General features: G+C 51.6%; 1 long non-coding RNA gene across 1 annotated transcript; it reads right to left on the bottom strand.

Moving 5' to 3' along the window:
• Positions 1–194: 194 nt before the first annotated feature.
• On the bottom strand, positions 195–18,568 carry LOC132683533 (uncharacterized). The gene is made up of 5 exons (XR_009612278.3): positions 15,943–18,568; positions 13,859–13,953; positions 12,742–12,866; positions 10,367–11,119; positions 195–1,831 (listed from the first exon to the last, which is right to left on the bottom strand). It is a non-coding gene; the product is annotated as an uncharacterized LOC132683533 (long non-coding RNA).
• Positions 18,569–20,094: the final 1,526 nt, after the last annotated feature.

Below are 20,094 nucleotides of genomic sequence, written 5' to 3'. Positions count from 1 at the left end.
GCACGTAGTAGTAAATGTAAAAGGAATTACATTTACCCAGAAGAAAAGTACAATACAATGTACTATGGTAATAATATGTTACAATATAACTCAGATGAAGCTTGTCTAGACGATCTCTCCAACTCATCAGGTAGGTGCTGTGTTTTAAAGCGTTCTGGCTGAAATGGAGAAAAGCGGGCCCCCAGACAACTGGTTGCCTTCGCAACCCCACCCGAGGGGAGGGCACCGGGTCAAGTGTGATCTGTCCCAAGCAAGGGCAGCCTCTCCCCAGGTACCAAAAGATCATTATCACTTTCGCTACGTGGGATCTGGGCTATGTTTTCTTCTGGCCAGCCTAAAGCCCTTTGCATTTGTTCTGACAGAGGTTTGAGAGGCAAGATGAACAATATCACCAGCCCAGGGAGAGCGGGGCACAGAAAGGCCAAGCTGATGAAACACGTAACAGTGAAGGTCGGGCTGGGCCTGCAGGGTATTACCGTCAACACTAACAGCTCGAGTCCTCAAAAAATTATGTGAGGAGACACCAAAGAGGGGGGGTCATTTAAGAAGACCAGACGTAGCTAACTCTTTAAAAAATAAAACGCTAAGAACAAATGGCAAGAAAGCAACTTTCTGTACCAAAGCTATCCAACAGAACATTCGGGGCTGATGGGACCATTCTATTCTGCGCTGCCCAATGTGGTAGCAGCTCGCCACATGAGGTTAGCACCCATGTGAAATGCAGATGATGTGACTAAAAAACTGAAATTAAAATTGTATTGCCTCTGGGGCGCCTGGGTGGCTCAGTGGGTTAAGCGTCCGACTTCGGGTCAGATCATGATCTCACGGTCCGTGGGCTCGAGCCCCGCGTCAGGTTCTGTGCTGACAGCTGAAAGCCTACAGCCCGCTTCGGATTCTGTGTCTCCCTCTCTCTCTGCCCCTCCCCTGCTCACGCTCTGTCTCTTTCTCTCTCAAAAATAAATACACATGAAAAAAATTTAAATAGTGAAAATAAATTGTACTGCATTTAATTAACTGAAACAATGTAAATGCGTATGTGTCTGGCAGTTACCATTTGGACATTTGGACAGCACAACTCTACACTCACATGCATCATCTGAAAACATGACAAAACTTCAAGTTCTTGGGGACTTGTAAAGCCTCGAAAGGCCTGAATAAGACAATAAACAAACCAACCAACAGGAGGAAGAGGCTTCTCAGCTCTCACTTGGTGTCCACATGGGACTCTATCTTCTAAGCCGAGGCGGGTGGGCCAGAGTTGGTGACAGGGACGGAGCTGCCCTGAGCCCGTAGGCGGTGGCACGCCCGCCCCCAGACGCCTCTGCCCCCTTCCCACAGCCCCCAGCCATCCTGGCGATGATGACAAGACACAGGTCGTCTGGGGGCAGCAGCAAGTCCATCAGTCCGGAAGCTCCCAGAGGGCAGGGACTGGGTCTCAGCCACCACTGAATATCTCTCTCCAGCTTCCCAGGCCCGTAACACGGCTGGCACTCAGAAGAGAGTTGTTTTGAACAGAATTCTCAATATTTGTTACAGAGGTTGTCACGATTACAGGATGGGCTGTGGACTGAATGTTTGTGTCCCCGCATAAATCATACGTCGAAACTCTAATCCCCACTGTGATGGTACTCGAAGGTGGGGCTTTTGAGAGGTTAAGTAGGTTTAAATGAAGTCATGTGGGTAGAGCCCCCATGATAGGATTCGTACCTTATAAGGAGGACATCTCTCTCTGCCATGTGAGGACACAGCCTTCAAATCAAGAGGAGGGTTCCCGACGGACAGCGATCTGGATTTGCTGGCACCTTGATCTTGGTCTTCCCAGCCCTGAAGACTGTGAGAAATAGATGTTTATGGTTTAAGCCACCAGGTCAATGGCATTTTTTTATCGCAGCCCAAGGGGGGCTGAGACGGGGTTTGGGGGGAAAGCAGCTTTTGGCATCAGTTTTTTCATAGGCACTCATTAAAAATAAAAACAAAACCAACCAGACCAAAAGAAACATTACCAGGCCCCTCCCATGGGAACTATGAAGCCAAGAAAGAAGATTCCCTGCTCTAGAAAGGACCCTGCCAATAAGAAACATGACCAAGCACAGGAGTAATTATGACCCCAGGCATAAAGCAACTGGTTTCATCTGAGCCACACTGATGGAGACTTTGGGCCCCACCAAGGCAAGAGGGATACATTACTGCCAAAATGGGGGAGGGGAGCAGAAGGGGGCAGCTTCCTGGAGAAAGTGGTATCCGGGCCAGGTGTAGAGGGATATAGCGGATGTGCTTGTGCAGGAGACTGGGATGGGAGCATAGAACACAGGCTACAAGGCGAGGCGGAGGGGGGGGAACCCTAGAGACTAGTCTAGCCCTTTGTGCAGCAGTGCTATGCAGGGAGGCCCGAAACTCTGCTCTGGCAAGGTAAGGGGTCCCCTTGGAGCTCTGGCTAAAAACCGTAAGGAACTGGGGTATTTGGAATTTCTAGCTGCTAGGCTCACTACCGCTGAAATGGATCCCCCACCCCAAGCCCCACCTCTTTCGCAACGAGAGAGGGTGGACAGCTGAACAACCCGTGTGGCCTCCCAAGTGGCCGTGGGAAGGGGCTGGGTTGTCTGCTGCCCCCACTCTCTTCCTCCTGCTGTGAAATCTGCATCAGCTGGAGATGCCCAAGAGATCCGTTTCCATCTGTTCTGGGCATGGTTGGTAGGAAAGCTGCAGATCCAAGAGGCAGCTTGGCCTATCAGCATGACAGAGGCAGCCTCCGGTGGGGGTAGGGAAGGAGCCCACTGCAGAGACATGCTCAGCCAGCCCTGGGAACAGCTGCCCAGCCGTGGGGCCAGGAGGCTCCCAGCTTCCCAGCCGCCCACAAATCCCCCATTTTGTAGCCTGCTTGCTAAGGGTGTCAGTAAGTTCATCAGAAGCACACCCGCCCGGAATGATAGCAACCGTGGGCGCATTCTAAGGGAAGCCCACGAGAGTTAGGGGACTCGGGTGACCACACCAGCAGGGCCTGTGGTATCCCCGAGAGCCTGGAAACGACCCCTGCAGATTTCATCCGTCTCTAACTGGACCAGGAAGTATCCTCAGCCAAGACCCCAGGCAGGCTCGTCTACAGCTGTGCTGCTCTCGGCATGTCCCAGAGTGCCCTACCACCCGCTACCCTGGCCCTCGCGAGCCCCTCGTGGCTCTGTGAGGCTGGGCGGGGGACATACTTCTGAGCAAATACTAGATGAACAGCTGTTCTGTTCAGCATATGGTCTCAGCAGTTTCCTCCAAAGGCAGGGCTGGAAACAAAAGTTCCCATCCAGGTATTCATTCTGGTGATGATCCCAGGGGGCAGGAGTGAGATCCAGTTGAGAGGGAAACAAGGAAGAAGGGAGACATACAAGGATGCATTCCTGAGGCGGCTTCCACCTGGCACCCTTCCTGGGGAACTCCTGAAAAGCCTTGTGGAAAGCATCTCAGAACTGCCCACCCAAGCACTGAAAGGGGAGAGCACTTATCGCTACGTTCCTGTGCCCCCGCGGTCATGGGCAGTCCCGTGCGGTTCCAGGATACACACTGGTAAATGTCAATGCTACAGAGCAGACAGTCCCGGGACAGGGAGTGAGAGGTTTGTGAGGCGGCCCAGAGGGAAGTGCAGTCAGAGCATCTCCACAACAGTGCTCAAAGCCTCTGGCACCTGCGGGCTGCACTAGAGCCGGAGCAAGAGGGGGTTTCCGGAAAGCCTGGGAGAGTTACGTCTGCCTCCACCATGTCTGTCCCTGAGTCCAAGGCACAGGCTAAACCCTCCTGAGGCCTGCTCCTGGCTAAGATGCTGTATTAGTTTCCAATTCTCTGATCGCACTGGCGCTCAGAAGTCTGACATGGGTCTCACTGGGTGCAAATCAGGGTTTTGACGAGGTTGTGTCCTTTCTGGAAGCTCTAGGAGACCATCTGTTTTCTTGCTTTTTCCAGCTTCTAGACCGGGGGGTGGGGGGGGTGGTGGGGTCTGTTGGTCCCTTGGTCTTGGTCTGTGGTCCCTTCCTCCATCCTCAAAGCCAGCAGTGGCCAAGCAAGTTTTCCTCACATCACATCACATCACATCATATCACATCACATCACTCTGACACGGTCTCCCTTGCCTCCCTCTTCCCCATTGAAAGGACCCCTATGGGGCGCCTGGGTGGCTCAGTTGGTTGGGCGTCCGACTTCAGCTCGGGTCATGATCTCACGGTCCGTGAGTTCGAGCCCTGCGTCAGGATCTGTGCTGACAGCTCAGAGCCTGGAGTCTGCTTCGGATTCTGTGTCTCCCTCTCTCTCTGACCCTCCCCCGTTCATGCTCTGTCTCTCTGTGTCTCAAAAATAAATAAACATTTAAAAAAAAAAAGGATCCCTGTGATTACACTGGGGGCCCCTTGGATAAGCCAAGACAATTTCCCCATCTCAAGGTCAGTTGATGAGCAACCTTAATTCCACCTGCAACCTTAATTCCCCTTCACATGTAAAATAGCATATCCACAGGTTCCAGAGATGAGGTGGTGAATGCCTTTGAGGGACCATTTTCCCACCTACCCCAGATACTATTTCTTCTGTTCCTGAAAAGAAGAGTCCAGGGCACTTCTGCAGTTAATTGGGGTGGACCTGTCTGGTCCACAGAGCCAGAAAGGAAGAACCTGCCTGTCTCCAAGGCTGCCCCTATGACCCCCACATTTTGCCAGCCGCCTACTTTGCCAACGACAACTAAACCCAACAAAGTCAGGAGACAGATGACCCAGAGGCCCCAAGGTGACCCAGACATCATAGAAAGGGCCTGAACTTCACAGACAGATGGACTCAGCTCTGATCCCAACCTAGGAAAGACTGCTCAACCTTTCCAAGCTTCCAGATCCCAGAGCAGGGCCAAAGCCCCAGGGGACTGTCAGGATTGGAGATCACTTTTCCAATCTCTACAAAATAGCTGTTGAAGGATTACTATGTGACCAGCTCTCTCCAGGCCCTAGGGCTATACCAGGGACAAGACCAAGTCCTGACCCCCATCAAGCTTACGTTACACCCTAGACGTTGCCTGGAACATAGCAGTTGTTCGGTAAATTGAAGCCATCGTTAGGGCTTTCAAGGCAGTAATTCTCAAAGAAGTAGCCCTACTCTTTAGTTATTTACTGATTTGTAACATACAAAATATAATCATAACCATTCCCTCATTTGATTCTCAAAACAACCCAGAGAGGGAGATAGCAGGCCACTCCATGGTTCTTCCTGCGGCCTTGGTGAGACTTGTACCCAATCCAAGCACCCCCATCCATGCAGAGTGGGTTACCCCTGCCCTGTTTCCATAATTTCATTAGGCAAAAGGCCAGGAGAAGGAGAAACTGAAGCCTAAAAGACTTAGAATCATTCTTCTCTAGAGCTCCGGACGCAACAAAATATCTTAAAGCCATTTTCTCACCTGCTGTAAATGGTTGAACAATATTTGGGGGGTGGGGTGGGGTGGGGAATGTTCGCACCTCTCTTCACGCATTCGGCCCAGGCTGCCTTGCGCTAACATGCGTGTTTTCTTGTCTCTCTCTCCCACAGAGCTGTGAACTCATCACCTAGGGGTGGCAAGGTCTCAGTGAAGGGCTTTGCAATTATTTGGTAGCCCAGAGGAAGCATTTGCTCAATCTGCCCCCTCTCCCATCCCCCAGGTCTCAGCAGAAGCCTCAGGTGATGACTGCATGCATGACCAATTTCTATGTCTCTATGTTACACTCGGGTTGTCAGGCACGAGCTTCCGCTCCTGGAGGGAGCACGCAGGCTAGCCTCCCACGGGCAGAGCGAAGGCAAGGATGTTCCTGAGCCTGCATTTAGCTTCGCTCTGTATCCTCACCCCCAGTTCCTGAAAGGTAAGCTTCCCCCCAACAGAACGTGAGGGGGCCAGAAGGGATAGTCTGCAGCACAGGGCATAGGACGGTTGTCCCTTGTCTTTGGCTGATCTGGCGCGTGCCTCTGCCTCCACTGCCTGCCCTTTCCCACACTCTGCTTGCTCCCTCCTTCAGTTGTCAGATCTCCCAGGCTCAGCAGGCAGTCTGCCATAATTCTCAAGAATAAAGAAAACATTTTAGGGTTTGACAAGCCCAACATTTGCATGTCTGTTTTCAGAGAAATACCCATCTGGGGGGATTAAGCCTTTTTTTTTTTTCCTCCCTCCCCATCCGACCCAAAGTATGAAAACATTCTTGACATAGTTGCCTGAAAAAGGATTTCTAAAGAAAAAAATACCTCCCATACCCTGTGATTTCAGTGACTTGGTGTGAAAAGCACCCGAAAGAAAGGGGATGAAGTGGAGAACAGAAAGGAAAAAAAAATCTCTTTAGTCAAATAGCTTGTTAATCTTAAAGTAGGCAATGCATTAGCTTTCCTCTCTAGTCTCAGGAAATACACATGTTGGTGTATATTTCATCCCCAAGCAGCACCTCTTCACCGAGGACCAGGGCCTATGCACCCATAGGCCCAGGGTACCAATACTATAGGGGAAAGGCAGAAACCCAAGGCCCAGAGTCCAGAGCCACTGAGCAGAAGGTGGGGGGGGGGGCACAGAGAGCACTTTTTGGGGTATGCACCTCCCTCTTGGGGAGGTTCTCATCTTAAAGCAAATTTGTGGGTGGGATTCCTAGAAAAAGGCCAAGTAGGGCGACTCATCCTAAATCATTAAAGATTTTAGCTGAAGATGATTTGCACAAAATCCAACTGCACTCAATCAGGTCGGGAAGCCAGTGAACTTCTGATGTGATGAACTTGGCTGCCATTGCCCCGAGGAAGGCAGAGTTGTGCCCAAGAAAGTGATGGAGGACTGAGCAGCTGGCTGGTCCAGGTAATGTAGCAAAAGGCAACTTTAAGGTTTTGGAGGTGAAGGGAATGTGACATTGCCCAAGATAAGAACCACCCACCCATCCATTCATTCAACAACGGAACGTCTGCATTGGCCACAGCACTGGTTAAATGTTGATGCCTTTCAACCTCAAGAGGGCACATGGGCCCATGAAGCCCTGGAAAGGAAATATGTTGGGAAGAAAGGAAAATTTAGAGAACCACCCCCCCCCCCCCGCCATCCCAATGAGTTGATTGCCTGTGGAAGGGCCAGAGCAAGTGTCCCAATACAAACCCCAGAGACAGGGCCCAGCACATGTTGCTGGAGACAGGTGGCCCAACACACACACAGGATGCTCAGAGATTTCCTGTGGCCTGAGTTCCAAATGGCACAGGCTGAGGTGGCACATCTCGTGTGCCAGTCAGGAGAGCAGTTTCTAAATGAAGCCGAAGAAGAGAGGCCAGCAGGAAAGGACCCCCCCCCCCCCTTCTCCAAGGAGTCAGGGAGCTCCGAGGGAGTGCTCAACCTGGTGGAGGAGGAGAGGAGGGGGACCCATGCCAGGACACAATGTCCAGAGTGGAGGAGCTCTGGTCAAGATTTGGGGGACAGGGCCAGGTGAGGCCAGGGCGTGAGGCCCCATGGGGACATAGGCTGGGCAGTAATGGTCCAGGCGTGCCCTCAGGGGCCACCACAAAGGGTGGTTGCCTAACCACCACTAGAAAACAGAGGGCTGGGCGCTCCGGCCTGCAAGGGGTCAGTGAAGAAAGAAAGGGGGTGGAGTGAGGTAGAGTGGGCTGTGAACCAGATGCCTTGCTTTAGAGAAGTATTCCCTCCAGTCCCCAGAAATCCTAGAAACTGCAGCAAGCTGCCTAAGATAAGTAGGGTGAGAAGCCAGGAGTCCGTCCGTCTGGGGTGGGTAGCAAAAAGAACACTCCCCCCCACCACGTCATGCCTTCTCCCAGGAATAGATTAATTTCAAAACTTTTTCCTAGGTACACAGTATATCATACAAAACGACGTATCCAGCCATCCTGCCTCAGATTCCACTCTGGGATTTCTCCATGAGCATTTGGCTTTCCCACTGCAGGATGGAAGAGGAGGTTGGAGAAGTTTGCTTACAGGGACAACAACCCAGGGACACGTACTCTAGGAGACACTGGAGCCTGGCGTCTGGGTAGGACATCTGACCCTCTTCACCCCTCCCCCCTTAAAAGAAAGCATGGAGACCCAAAGGCATTTGAGCAGAGGGCAGAGAGGCTAAAGCCCCCTCCACACCCAGCCCATCTGCCTCGCTGCCACCCCAGCCCCTACTCAGCCACCCAGTTCTTCTCAGTGCTGAACTGATTAGTCATTCATAACGCTCAAGTCATTAATTGAGGAAGGAAGCCACGCTACGGGCCTTGAATCACACTGGATCCTGGGGAGAGCAAGGCTAAACTTGCCTGACTGGGTTCGATATTGCATTACTGAGATCAGCGCAGCAAGGGAGAGGTTCACAGGTTACCAAGCCCCCGGAGCCCACCCACAGCCGCAGCCTTGGCTGACCCTCGATGGGGAGCCCTGCTGCTTCTGGGGTGTGGGGAGACTCAAGGGTTCAGAGACAGGTTGGAAGGACACCAGATCAGCCCAGTGTCCCCCTTGACAGATGGTGAAACTGAGGCCCAAGGAGGTAGGCACTTGCTGCAAGTCAAATAGCAAATTTAATATAGATGGGATAGAACTCTCATATCTCAGTCCTGTGGCCCCAGCAATTTCCACCGCACCAGACTACTCCTAGGCAATCGTAATATTAAGGCTTGGATGGTAAGGGGTGATGTGAATGGCAAAATAACAAAATAACAAAAACAACCCAGTGTCCATCAGTAGGCAAGTAGCTTTAAAAAATGAAATGGGGGTGCCTGGGTGGCTCAGTCAGTTGAGCTTCCGACGTTGGCTCAGGTCATGATCTCATGGCTCGTGGGTTCGAGCCCTGCGTTGGGCTCTGTGTTGACAGCTCAGAGCCTGGAGCCTGCTTCGGATTCTGTCTCTGTCTCTCTCTGCCCCTCCCCTGCTCGTGCTCTCTCTCTCTCTCTCTCTCTCTCAAAAATAAACATTAAATTTTTTTTTTAATGAGATGTAGGCTAAGTAAAATGAAATGTGAATCAGCCATGTAGAAAGATTGGCCTGACTCTCTATGTTCTGGTATGGATCAATCTCCCTGATAGAGTTTTATAAGCAAGAGAATACGACCTAGTACCTATAGTATGCTGCCATTTTGGAAGAAGGGAAGCACACACACATACACACACACACACACACACACACACACACACATACCTGTGTGTGCTCTTGCCTTTGCATAAACCACCTCAAGGATGCATGGAAAACTGACAGCAGTGGTTGTGTCTGGGAGAAGCCCTCAGGGGCAGAGTATAGAGAACAAGAGGGGACGGGCTTACTTTTTACTCTTCTTTCTTACAACTCGGATTATCTACTATTGGCCTGTGTGATCAAACTGAAATCTAAAACACGCACCTCGCCCGAGACTCAGAGTCAGCAATCCTGACTAGCTACAGTGGGTACTAGTCTCGGAACATATAAGCATATAAGCTGAAAAGGCAATGGACTGATGACCAGAAAGATGAGTGAAAGAAACAAAATGTTGTCTGAACCCCAAGGTTGTAATTAAATATATGGCGTCACATGTTGGACGAGACAAGGAACATATCACAGTACTTAAGAGCCAGAAGAAAGTATCAAGATTATGATGGGCAGCCTCTCATTGGGCAGAGTGGTGGGAGTCTGAGAACCTGGGTTTGAGTCGTTGGTCACCTAAAATCTCAGAAACCTCAGTTTCCTCATCTGCAAAATGGGAATGGTAATATCTCCTTCCTGGAATTTTCATGCGGATCAAGTGGGATCGTGGATGGGAAAGAACTTAGCAATGTGTAATGTATAGAACGGGCTGGGGGACTATGGCGAGCCCTGTCCCCCTGTACCCCTCCTCTCCACCTGCAGGTCTGAATGCTTTCCCCAGCCTCAGGCACTTTCAACACCTCAGTGCCCAGTGCCTCAGTTTCTACGTGCTCAGGAAAAGCTCTAAGGGAGTCTCCTTGGGGTGTCTTCTACCCTCTCCCCTCAGGCAACAAAGGCCCCAGATACAATTTGCCTGAGGTCACAAAGGGACAGCCCCAGGAAGAGAATGGCTTCATTCCTTCACATCTTAAAAGATTTCATTCTTTGTAAGTGGTCTGCTTACACATAGAGAACTTGAGAGAAGTCACACATCTTGAGCTGAATCAGCTACCTCCTCATTATTTACCCACCAGCCTCCCCCCAGGATTGAGTGACATTTCAGGGACAGCAAAGCTCTCAGGAAAAGTGCCCTTGCATGTGGCCACAGGAAGCAAATCCCCCTCCAGCTCCCCCCACTCCAGGATGAGGGAACAGGGGTTGTCTGAACCGGATCTGGTGGGCACACGGTGAGAAGCGAACCCCTGGGTTAGGACCAAGGCTGTGGAGAAGCCAGAAGGAAAGAAGCACGCATCACAGAACCTCCCCCACAGCTACCTGGAAAAGGGGCTCCAGGCACCTCTGGTATCCTCTTCCCACCTGCCAAGGAGCTGCCGTCCACACCATTGGTCGAGCCTCGGGGAAGCCCAAACATGGTTCCTGTCTTGTGGATGGGGAAACTGAGGCTCAGAGAGAAGAAGAGAACATCTGTCTAGGTTTACAGCCAAAGTCTCCCCCCTCCGTTCCAGCTGTTTCCATCTATCCCTGTGGAGAATGGTGCTTGGAAAGAGTGGAACACCCATCACTTGGGATGCAAATAGTTGTTGTCTGAAAGGAAGAAGAAAGCAGGGCAGTGCTGTGGAGACATGAGGACCTGCACGGAAACACACTTGCTCGTTCAGGGCCACCGATCAGGTGCTATTTCTGGCTACTAATTATGCACAGGGGCCAGCAGAGGCCCGATTTCTGTGGCTGGCTGCACGCTGCGCCCTGGCGCTTACACCCACTCCTAATTTTCACGGCTTCGCCCCGCCCGCCCCCACCTACTGTATTTCCCCCTCCTTCGTCACCACCGCAGACTCCTTCCCCAGGCACGGGCCGGGCTCACCGCTCCTACCACCTGGGCATGTCTGTGCGAGGAAGGAGCTTTCTAGAGTCCTCCCATCTTGCGTGAATGTGCTCGCTCGTTCATTAATTCATCAAATACGCACCAAACACTGATAGGCCAGACACCCCACCAGAATCCTTGCATGACTCGACGTAATCACGCAGACTTTGGGATGTCTTTCGTAGACAGCCAGAGAGAAAACGCTGTTGCAAAAAAAAAACAAACAAACAAAAAAAAAAAAAAAACTACAATGCGATGATAACAGGATAACAGGAAAAAGCTTGAGTTTTTATTAATGCATTATTATTTATTAATTATGTTCCTCTGTCTTAAATCTTCCCTCGGTCACCAGAGTGGGATCAATAAATGGCAACATTTTCCCATCTGATGATTTTAAATGAGATTACAAAGACATGGAGTTTTAATTTCACATGCATTAGTTTCTGGGTCTTGGGTCTCTCTTTTTTTTTCCCCCCCTCAAAGCAGATAAATGAGGTTCTAAACTTAGGATAATAAGGCTTAACAGCGAGGCGCTTTTTAAAAAGTGAATCATTTCTCAGTTCTCCTTTGCTAATCTCTCTTGGTAACATTAATTATGAGTTTGTGCAGCGTGCCCCAAGGCGAGCTCGGCTTTCCCAGGACAATTAAAGTTACTTAATTATTAAAAACTGTGTGTGCTGCTTCCCAGAGAGAAAGAGGCAGCCGGGCCCGGCTCCCAGAGCCCCCCACAGGAGTGACCGGACACTCTGTGGGAACTCGGCTCCTTTCCCTCACCATTGTAATTCTTTCAATATAATCTATGAAAACCCCCTCGCTGACCCCTGATAGCAGTAAGACATGTTGCCCCACACCCTGAAAATGGCTAGAAGGGGAGAAGGAGGGGTGCCGTGGCCCAGCTGCATTCGCAGCAGACATTCCCAAGAGTGCTACTAATTTGTAACAGCCTTTTTGTTCTGGATGGGGCTTTGGTTGTGGTACTGGGTCTGCCACCAACACCCCAGGGAGACTTGGGGCAAGGTCACTCCTGCAATTCTGAGCCTTGGATTCATAGTCCCAGGCACCCTTCGATCTCTAGGGGGCCTCCAGGTCCTGATTCTTTGATGAGGCTAACACTTAACCTGGAAAGGGAAACTCCCAGTTTTCATTCCACTTCCTATTCTCGTTCATTCATTCATTCATTCAGTCAGCAAGCATCTGCCCTGTGCTGGGCGCTGTTTTAGCTCAGGGATAGAGAAGAGAGGCAACATTCTCAAATCCTGCCCACCATCTTGCGCACAGAAGGAAATGGAGACTGAGAAGGGAGGAGGCTGGTTCTGGGGCTCCCCAGAAATTCACACCGAGGCAGGCAAGAACCCAGTCCTCCTGACCCCTGCCCCGGGGAGCTTTCAACACCCTGCTGCCAGCCATCTGCTTCCACTCCTTAGCTCCCTCCCCTTCTGATCTATTTAGCTCCTTCCCACCCCCAGCCCCCTCCCGGGGCTCCAAGTCTCCAAGGAAGCATAGCCCCTTAGAAACATCCTGGCCACCTATAAATGTGAGCCATCTATATAATTTTACATACGCTAGTAGCCACATTGTTAAAAAAAAAAAACACTTAACCAAGATAATTTTTAAAAATCATATTTTAAACTTGTGATAAATATAGACATGTATTTACTGATAAGATATTTGACACTTTAAAAAAATTAAATCTTCAAAATTCACTGAGGATTTGACAGTTACAGTACATCCCAGTCTGGCTAGCCATGTTTCAAATGCCCAAGAGCCACCTGTGGCCAGTGGTTACTAGCCTGAGCAAGCAGCACAGGAGTAAGGTTCCTCTCACCTGTAACTTTCCATCAGTCCTCAATACTCAGTACAATCCAGGAAGAAAAGTGTGCGATTCATGCACACGGCCTGACAGGGGAAGTCTGGAGCACCGTGTCCCCAGGACACCGACCCCGCGGACTACTACATAACCGAGAAAGTAAAATACACATCATTAAGTGCAAAGAGCAAGATAGAAACAGTGTATGTGGAATTCTGCCCCTGCAGGGCACCTGCATATCTCCTTGTATGTGCATCAACTATCTCTAGAAGGATTCCTAAGAACCAAAACCTTCCCAAAGGAGAACTGGATGGATGGAGGACGGGGCGCAAGGGGGACGTTCGCCGCCCATGTGCCCACACTTTTGGACTTTGAAATATGTGGATGTGTGACCCATCAAAACCTAAACTCAGAACTCTTCAGTTAGCGGGCACACTGTGGGCACAGGAGGCCTGCCAGCACGACGCTTGCTCCCAGTCCCCAGGGCAGTGCACCAGCAGGGGAGCAAATACAGGTCTCTGTTGTCCCTGCTGCTCCACAATAGGAAGAGGGAGGCTTGGCAGAGGCCCAGGGCAGGAAGACATGATATCAAGTGACTTTAAAGGGCTCTTTTGTTTCCGGAAAGGCAGCGGTTTCCCCTCTGCATCCCTGCCCCCCTCTCGGAGCCTGCTGTCTCTGGGATCCCTCCACCACCTGCTACCAGAGCATCATTTCTCCCCCCCCGGAAGAGCCTCTGGGCTTGAGGTGGGGAGGGGAGGGAGGCACTGGCTGGGAAGGAGCGTCATCCTGTCTTCCCAAAGGATGTCATTCATTCCCAGATGTCATTTCCAGAGGCATGATGCCACCCTGCCAGCTGCCCTGTAAATCCTGGCATATGACACAGAGCAATGGAACAAGAGAGCGGAGCCTGAGCATGGTCGCACCTGTGCGTGTGTCCACCTGTGCACATCCGGGGCCGCGCTCTGACACTCACACACTCATTCGGCCTTTTAACAAATACTAGCTGGGCATCTACTATATCCCAGTCTCTGTGCTAGAGCCTTGGGATCTGGCAGGGATGAGGCAGATGAGGTCCTGTCCTCAAGGAGCTTACCGTCCAGCAGCAGAAACAGGCATCAAATTGAAAATAATTCACTCGTAACTCTTGTGATAAGTACATGAAATCGGGGTTCACGGTCTAGTCTGGGAGGGCAGGGAAGGCTCACTCGAGAACTGGCACTTAAGTCCAGTCTAAAAAATAAATAAATCCAGAGGTGATGTCACAGGTGAGCCTTATGTGGATAGGGGCCCACTATCAACTTGCTATGTCCTTGAATAAACCACATCCCCTTTTCAAAAATCTTTTTATTTGAAAATAAATTTAAAACTTCAAAATATTGTCAAAATATTCAAAACCACCTGTATGTTTTTAGCCAGGTGATTCACTATTAACATTTTACCCCATTTGCTTTATCAGTTGTTTCTTCTCTCCCTCTGTCTTTCCATCTCTCTCTCTCCCCCTCTGGCCCTCCTTCTCTCCCTCTCTTTCTTTCTCAACAACGTGACGGTACCTAACACACACTTTTGGTCCTTTAGGACCAAACGCTTCGGGAGCCCACTCCCTTTCTGAGCTCAGCATGGGAAGATGGTCCCCTGTCCCATCTCCTCCCAGGGCGTCACAGGGAACGAACCCGTGAAAGCCTGCACGAGCAAATCTCGGGCACATGGAATAAAAATCATTACTATCCATTTGCTGAGCACCTCTTGGGACTTAGAAATGAGATTTAAAATGACTTCCCAGAGAGATGCCCCACGTCTCAATTCCTCCAGAAGACAGCCTGCTCTTTAGCCAGCCCTGGAGGTTGGGATGGTGACACGCGAGGGGAGGCGGGCAGCAGCGTCTGTCCACAGACCCTCTTCTCGGTCGGGTAGGCCTGAGCCCTGGGGAGGACATTTCTGGCTGACCAGCTCTCCCCACAGCTGAGGGGGAGCATCTCAAGGCAACAGACAACGCTTGCCCACCCCCGGGGGGAAAGCCTCCTTCTCCATGATGAAATGGAACAGAGCCAGCCCAGAAACCCTCTCCTGGCCGGTCAGCCCGGCATTCAGGAGCACAATAGCGTTGGTCCTCTCAGCAGGTTTTGAGAGCCATTCCCTTAATGAGAACGATAAATTCACAAGAAAAGGCTGGTTGCCAAGCGCAAGGAAGGAAAGTGCTGCCTGGGCCTCACCGGCCCCAGGGGACCACCCCTCCGAGCGTGGGACCTGCAGAATCAACAACCGGACAGGGACGAGACCCTGACTACTGAGTCATACGTCTGGGCTCAGAGCCTGGCACCGTGTACTTTTCAAAGCTTCCCAGGTAACCATCTGTCAGTTTAGCAACCGCTGGCCTAGCTACCCTCAGATCCTTCCAAGGCCGAGCCCCCCCCCCCCCGCCCCCCTGATGGTGCGGCTGGGCCAGGACCCAGAGCCGGCTGAAGGGCGCACGTCGTAGGCAGAGAAACTTCAGGCCCTGTGCTGGCGGCCCCTGCATCTGGGAAGGAAGCGGGTGCAAGGACGTCGTGCAGCGTCTCTCATCCTTGGTTTATACCCAATCGTCTCTGATACAGGCCGTGTTCTACAAGCTCTCACCGAGTGGGCGGCGAGAGGCAGAAGAAAATCAATGAAGCAGCCAAGTTCTGCTCTGGCTGCCCTGATGAAAGCTGGCTGCTGGCGTGGGCCGCTCGCTGGAGCACAGCTGTGGGCAAGGCCAGGTGCGGTGGGGCGGCCTCTGGGTGAGCCAGCTGCCCGGCTCCTGACTCATTCAGCAGCAGGCCCGGGCCTCCCCCTCTGGCTGCCCTGCAAGCTTCTCCCCTCCGCGTCTGCCCCTCCCCCAAACACCCTCTTCCCGGCCCCCCCCCCCCCGCCCCCTCCCCTGCTCTGTATGGCCAGCTTATTTTCTTTTACTCTAGTTACCCACACCCCTCAACGGGGTCACCCTGCCCCACCCTGGGGGCTTCTTGAATTTCTAGGCAAACACTGGGACCCTGGGGCCCTGCAACCTTATCCCTCCCATCATTAAACACTGAGACTCCCCGGGGGCGAAAAACTGTGTCAGAGTGGGCCCCCACCTCCCCGTCCCCAGCACTCAGCACTGCCCTAGGCAGAGAGCAGGCACTCAGGACACGAGGGAGGGAGGAAGGAAGGAAGGAAGGCTGCAATAAATCTGCAATAAAATCCGGTTCTTAATTGACCCACCGCATCAGACCTCTCCCCAGGGCCTGTTCCAGGAAGGTTCTTTAGTGGAACCCAGTTTGGAGTGACTTCCTCTCCCGTTCCCAGTATTCCGGGACTTCTCTTGTGCGGGGACAGTGAGAACGAGGATGAGGCTGGGGACTAAATGGATTTTGCGAAGATTCACCAGATGTGGGAAGCCAGCCACACAGCCTGCAGAAGGGACAACTGACGGGAAGAATAGACATCTCTGAATGTCCAAATCTGGCCTATTCCTCAAGACCTGGAGGCAAAAGCCACCTCCTCAATGAAGGTTTCCTAGATTTCTCCGACCGGAAGTGATCCCTCCCTCCTCTAAAACTGCACGGCACATTACCCATCCTTCTTTCACGGACCCTCTGCAGTTTTCCATCTTGTGAGACAAGCATTATTACACACGTGACAACCATTGTATCACACGTGGTGATATAAAGGAACCAGTCAAGGCTTTGCAGTCAGGCTGCCCCAAGTTCAAATGCCACCTCTCCCTCTTACTAGCCATGCAAATGTGAAGGAGGAGCTTAACCCTTCTTATCCTCGGTTTCTTCGTCTATGAAATCAGAATAATAACTATGTGCCCTTTAGGACTTTCTTTTTCCTGCCTGCGTGGGGAGGCAATGTCACGTATCAGCACCACATGACCTCCCACAGTCTGCCTCCTCTAACAGGGCGATGATGGGAGTTGGGGTCCTCAGGTCAGGTGTTTGCCACAGGAGATCGCATCTGGAGACTTCCCGTAAAGGGACCCTTGAGCATTCCTCAAGCTTCCTCACCACCCGCAAGGCACACCCCATCTGGGAGAAAAGCCTGAGGAAAGGGAGCATGTGGAATTCATCTGTTTTCCAGTCCTGGAAACTCAGGGGCCGTTGCAGGGGGCTGCTTCGCACAGCCAGGAATGACCTAGTTGAGGATACACAGACCTCAACCCAGAATGCGGCTGAGACCTGACGTGGGCCGCCCCTGTCAGGTGCATGGGGCTGCGTCGCTTACCAAGTACTTTCACATCCAGTACCTGCTGTGGTCCAGATAGCAACACGATGAAGTTGCCTACGCTGGAATCGTTATTGTCCTCATTTTACAAAAAAAGAAACTGAGGCTCAGAGCAGACAGAGAAACGTTTCATCTCTACAGGATTCAGAGGAGGAAGATTCAGATGTTGATGTCAGGAACTTGCTCAGGTTTTTTTTTTTTTTTTTTTTTTTTTTTTTTTTTTTTCCCTTTGCCTTCTGAAGGGGGGCCTGAGAGCTCCTTTGATGGCTTCACGTCACTTTAAGGACATCCTTTTTCCTCCTGCTGATTTGCACTCGTGATGAAACAGGCATATGTCGTGTTCACTCAAAAACTCCTCCAAGACTGCTCCTCCCCAGCTATAACAAAATAAAAAATAAAAGAAATAGAGAGGGAAGGAGGAAATGCCACCCCGGAAGCCAACACAGCACCCAGAAGAGGGAGGAGGCTTCTTCAGCGGCACCCAGCTGCCGGCCCCACTGACAGGGGCAGCGGGTACACCAGGGGCCGTAAAAGTCGTGCCATGGGTGTTTGATCGGAGTTACTTTTGAGTGGGTTCAAGACAAGAACAGGGAACTGGCAGGGGTCAAACCCAGAAAGGCAGGGCAACCGGAGCTGGGAGAGCAAGTGCCAGGTCAGGCGGAGTGAGAGTGGGTGTCGAGAATGAGTCCAGGAAACTTGAGGGCGGCGGGGCTCCCTCTTCTGTGGTGTCTGTGTGGGTCTGAGGGCAGGTGTGGTGGCCACAGGGGCCCTGCAGGGTGGGGCATTCCTGGCTGCAGTTTCCTTTTCTGGCTGCTGCAGGGCTGACGCTGGGTTCCTTTGCTTGCCCCGGCTGACACTGAAATGGCTTTCGTGAACCGAAAGCCCTCCGAGTCTCCATCTCTAGACCAGTGGGGCCAGGGTCACACCCAGTGGCGAGCAAACCAGCAAGCACAGCAGCTGTCTCTGCACTGTGTCCTTTGCTCCCCCTCCCTCCAGTCCAGCAAGAAGGGCAGGTCACTCCTGTGGTACTGATGGGGAAACTGAGGCGGGAAGCGGTAAATTACTTTCCCGAGTATCACAATTCCTACGTGGAGGAGTCCAGATTTGAATCCAGTCCTACCTGGCTGCAAATCTCAGGCAAATTCTCCGCATGGTGCTGCTTCCCAAGCTTATGGCGAGGCTCCACCCATAGCAACAGCCCCCTAGAGTTGTTCTTTTACAAAGTTGGCAACGGAGAACTAAAAGGGACCAGTGGTATGGGACACTTCTATCATCTCTTTCCTTTGCCCAAAGAGAATAAACACTAATACCGAGGGCAGTGGGGCAGAAAACCATTTGCCCAAATGTCCTTGCCAGAGACAAACAGATAAACCTTTTTGCAAGCTTGGTTATATATTAACTCAGCACCCAAGGGCGCTGTCCCATACAAGCAAGACCGAGTCCCTGCCTTTACCTCTGAGCTGAGCAAAAGGAGCCCCAGCATCCAGCCACTCTCCCGCCATACTGAGGAGCCCCCAGAGCCCCCAGCGCTGGGGTCCGTCCCCCTCCATCATGGAGTCGCATTCGGGCGACGCAGACGCACACAGCCAGTCCGGACAAGCAAAGAGAGTCAAGCCTCATGTCAAAGCTGAGAGTCTCCTGACCCAGGAGAGCTCAGTCCACACCCTGTACCTGCTCTGCTCTGTGCCTACTTCTGCACGCACCCATACGGCGTCACCCACTCACTTCTGGTCTCACCCACCGTGAGCAGGCAGAGCCCAGCGGCATCGTTGGCTGCTTCGGGTGAGAGCCGCCTCTTCCATATGTACCAGAGTTTCTGCTATCTCTACTCTGTCGTCCGCTGGCGGCTGAGAGCCACATATGTTGTCCTGAGCCCGTGACTGCTGTTGCTGTGGACGCAGTGGGGTGGCAGCAGGGGAGCAGGGCGGTGATACGTGTCACTGGTGCTGCAGGAGGGCTTTGGCCATTTCCTAAACTGCTGACATCTCAATTCTCAGCAAAGGTGCCAGCTTGCCCTCCCAACTGGGTCATAAAAAGAAAAGGCATATATCTGGAAGCCTACTTCCGTTCCTTAACTAATCCCCCACTACTCCGTGTGATGTTAAAATCTCAAGATGTAGGGGCCCCTGGGCGGCTCAGTAGGTTAAGCGACCGACTTCAACTCAGGTCATGATCTCATGGTTCGTGAGTTCAAGCCCCGCATTGGGCTCTGCTCTGACAGTGCAGAGCCTGCTTGGGACGCTCAATCTCTCTCTGTCTCTCTCTCCATCTCGAAATAAATAAAACTTACAAAACAAAAAGATTTTAAAATCTTCAGAAGTAGAACATGGGTGTTGGCAGTAAGCCATCACCTCTTAGAGCAGGTGAGGAATAAAAAGAAAAACAAATAAACAGACCAAAAAAAAAAAAAAAAAAAAAAAAAACCTAAAACGATGTCTTCCTCTTAGGCAGTTAACATTGTAGGCCGGACAATAACTTTCAGGCTGATAACCCCAACACAGGACTGGAACCTAAAATAAACCAGACAATGGGCCCCAAAGAAACCAAACAGGTAGCAAGACTCCCCACATCCCCACCCCGTCTATACTTACCAGTCAAGTCACGGGACCCTCTGCAAATACACTCTCACTCTGGTCACTCTCACTAGACCTCAAGACTAAAGGCCACCCCCAATCCCCCCCCCCTTTCATATCTCAAAGCCTCCATCTAGAAGGACCCTCTCCTCCTTCACCTGGCTCATGCCTAGCTAAGCTTCATGCTACCCCTTCTGCGAAGCCTCTCCTAACCCACCCAACAATCAGAATAGACTGTTGCCCACTCTTGCCCTCTCCTGTATTGAGCATAGCTATTTGATAGCAACTCGTTTGTTGTAGTTATTGCTTGTAAAATTCAGCCTTGTAGGGGGTGCCTGGGTGGCTCAGTCAGTGAAGCGTCTAACTCTTGATTTCGGCTCAGGTCACCATCTCACGGGTTTGTGAGTTTGAGCCCCGCGCTGGGCTCTGTGCTGACAGCACAGAACCTGCTTGGGATCCTCTCTCCTTCTCCCTCTGCCCCTCTCCCACTTGTGCCCACGCGCTCTCTCGAAGTAAGTAAGTAAAATTTAAAAAATCAGACTTTGAGAATACTTCAAATTGTTCTCAAACAGGA

Source organism: Panthera onca, chromosome C2, assembly GCF_046562875.1.
Source record: "Panthera onca isolate mPanOnc1 chromosome C2, mPanOnc1 haplotype 2, whole genome shotgun sequence".
Classification (NCBI taxonomy): Eukaryota; Metazoa; Chordata; class Mammalia; order Carnivora; family Felidae; genus Panthera; species Panthera onca.
This window is presented reverse-complemented; position numbering and strand designations above follow the sequence as displayed.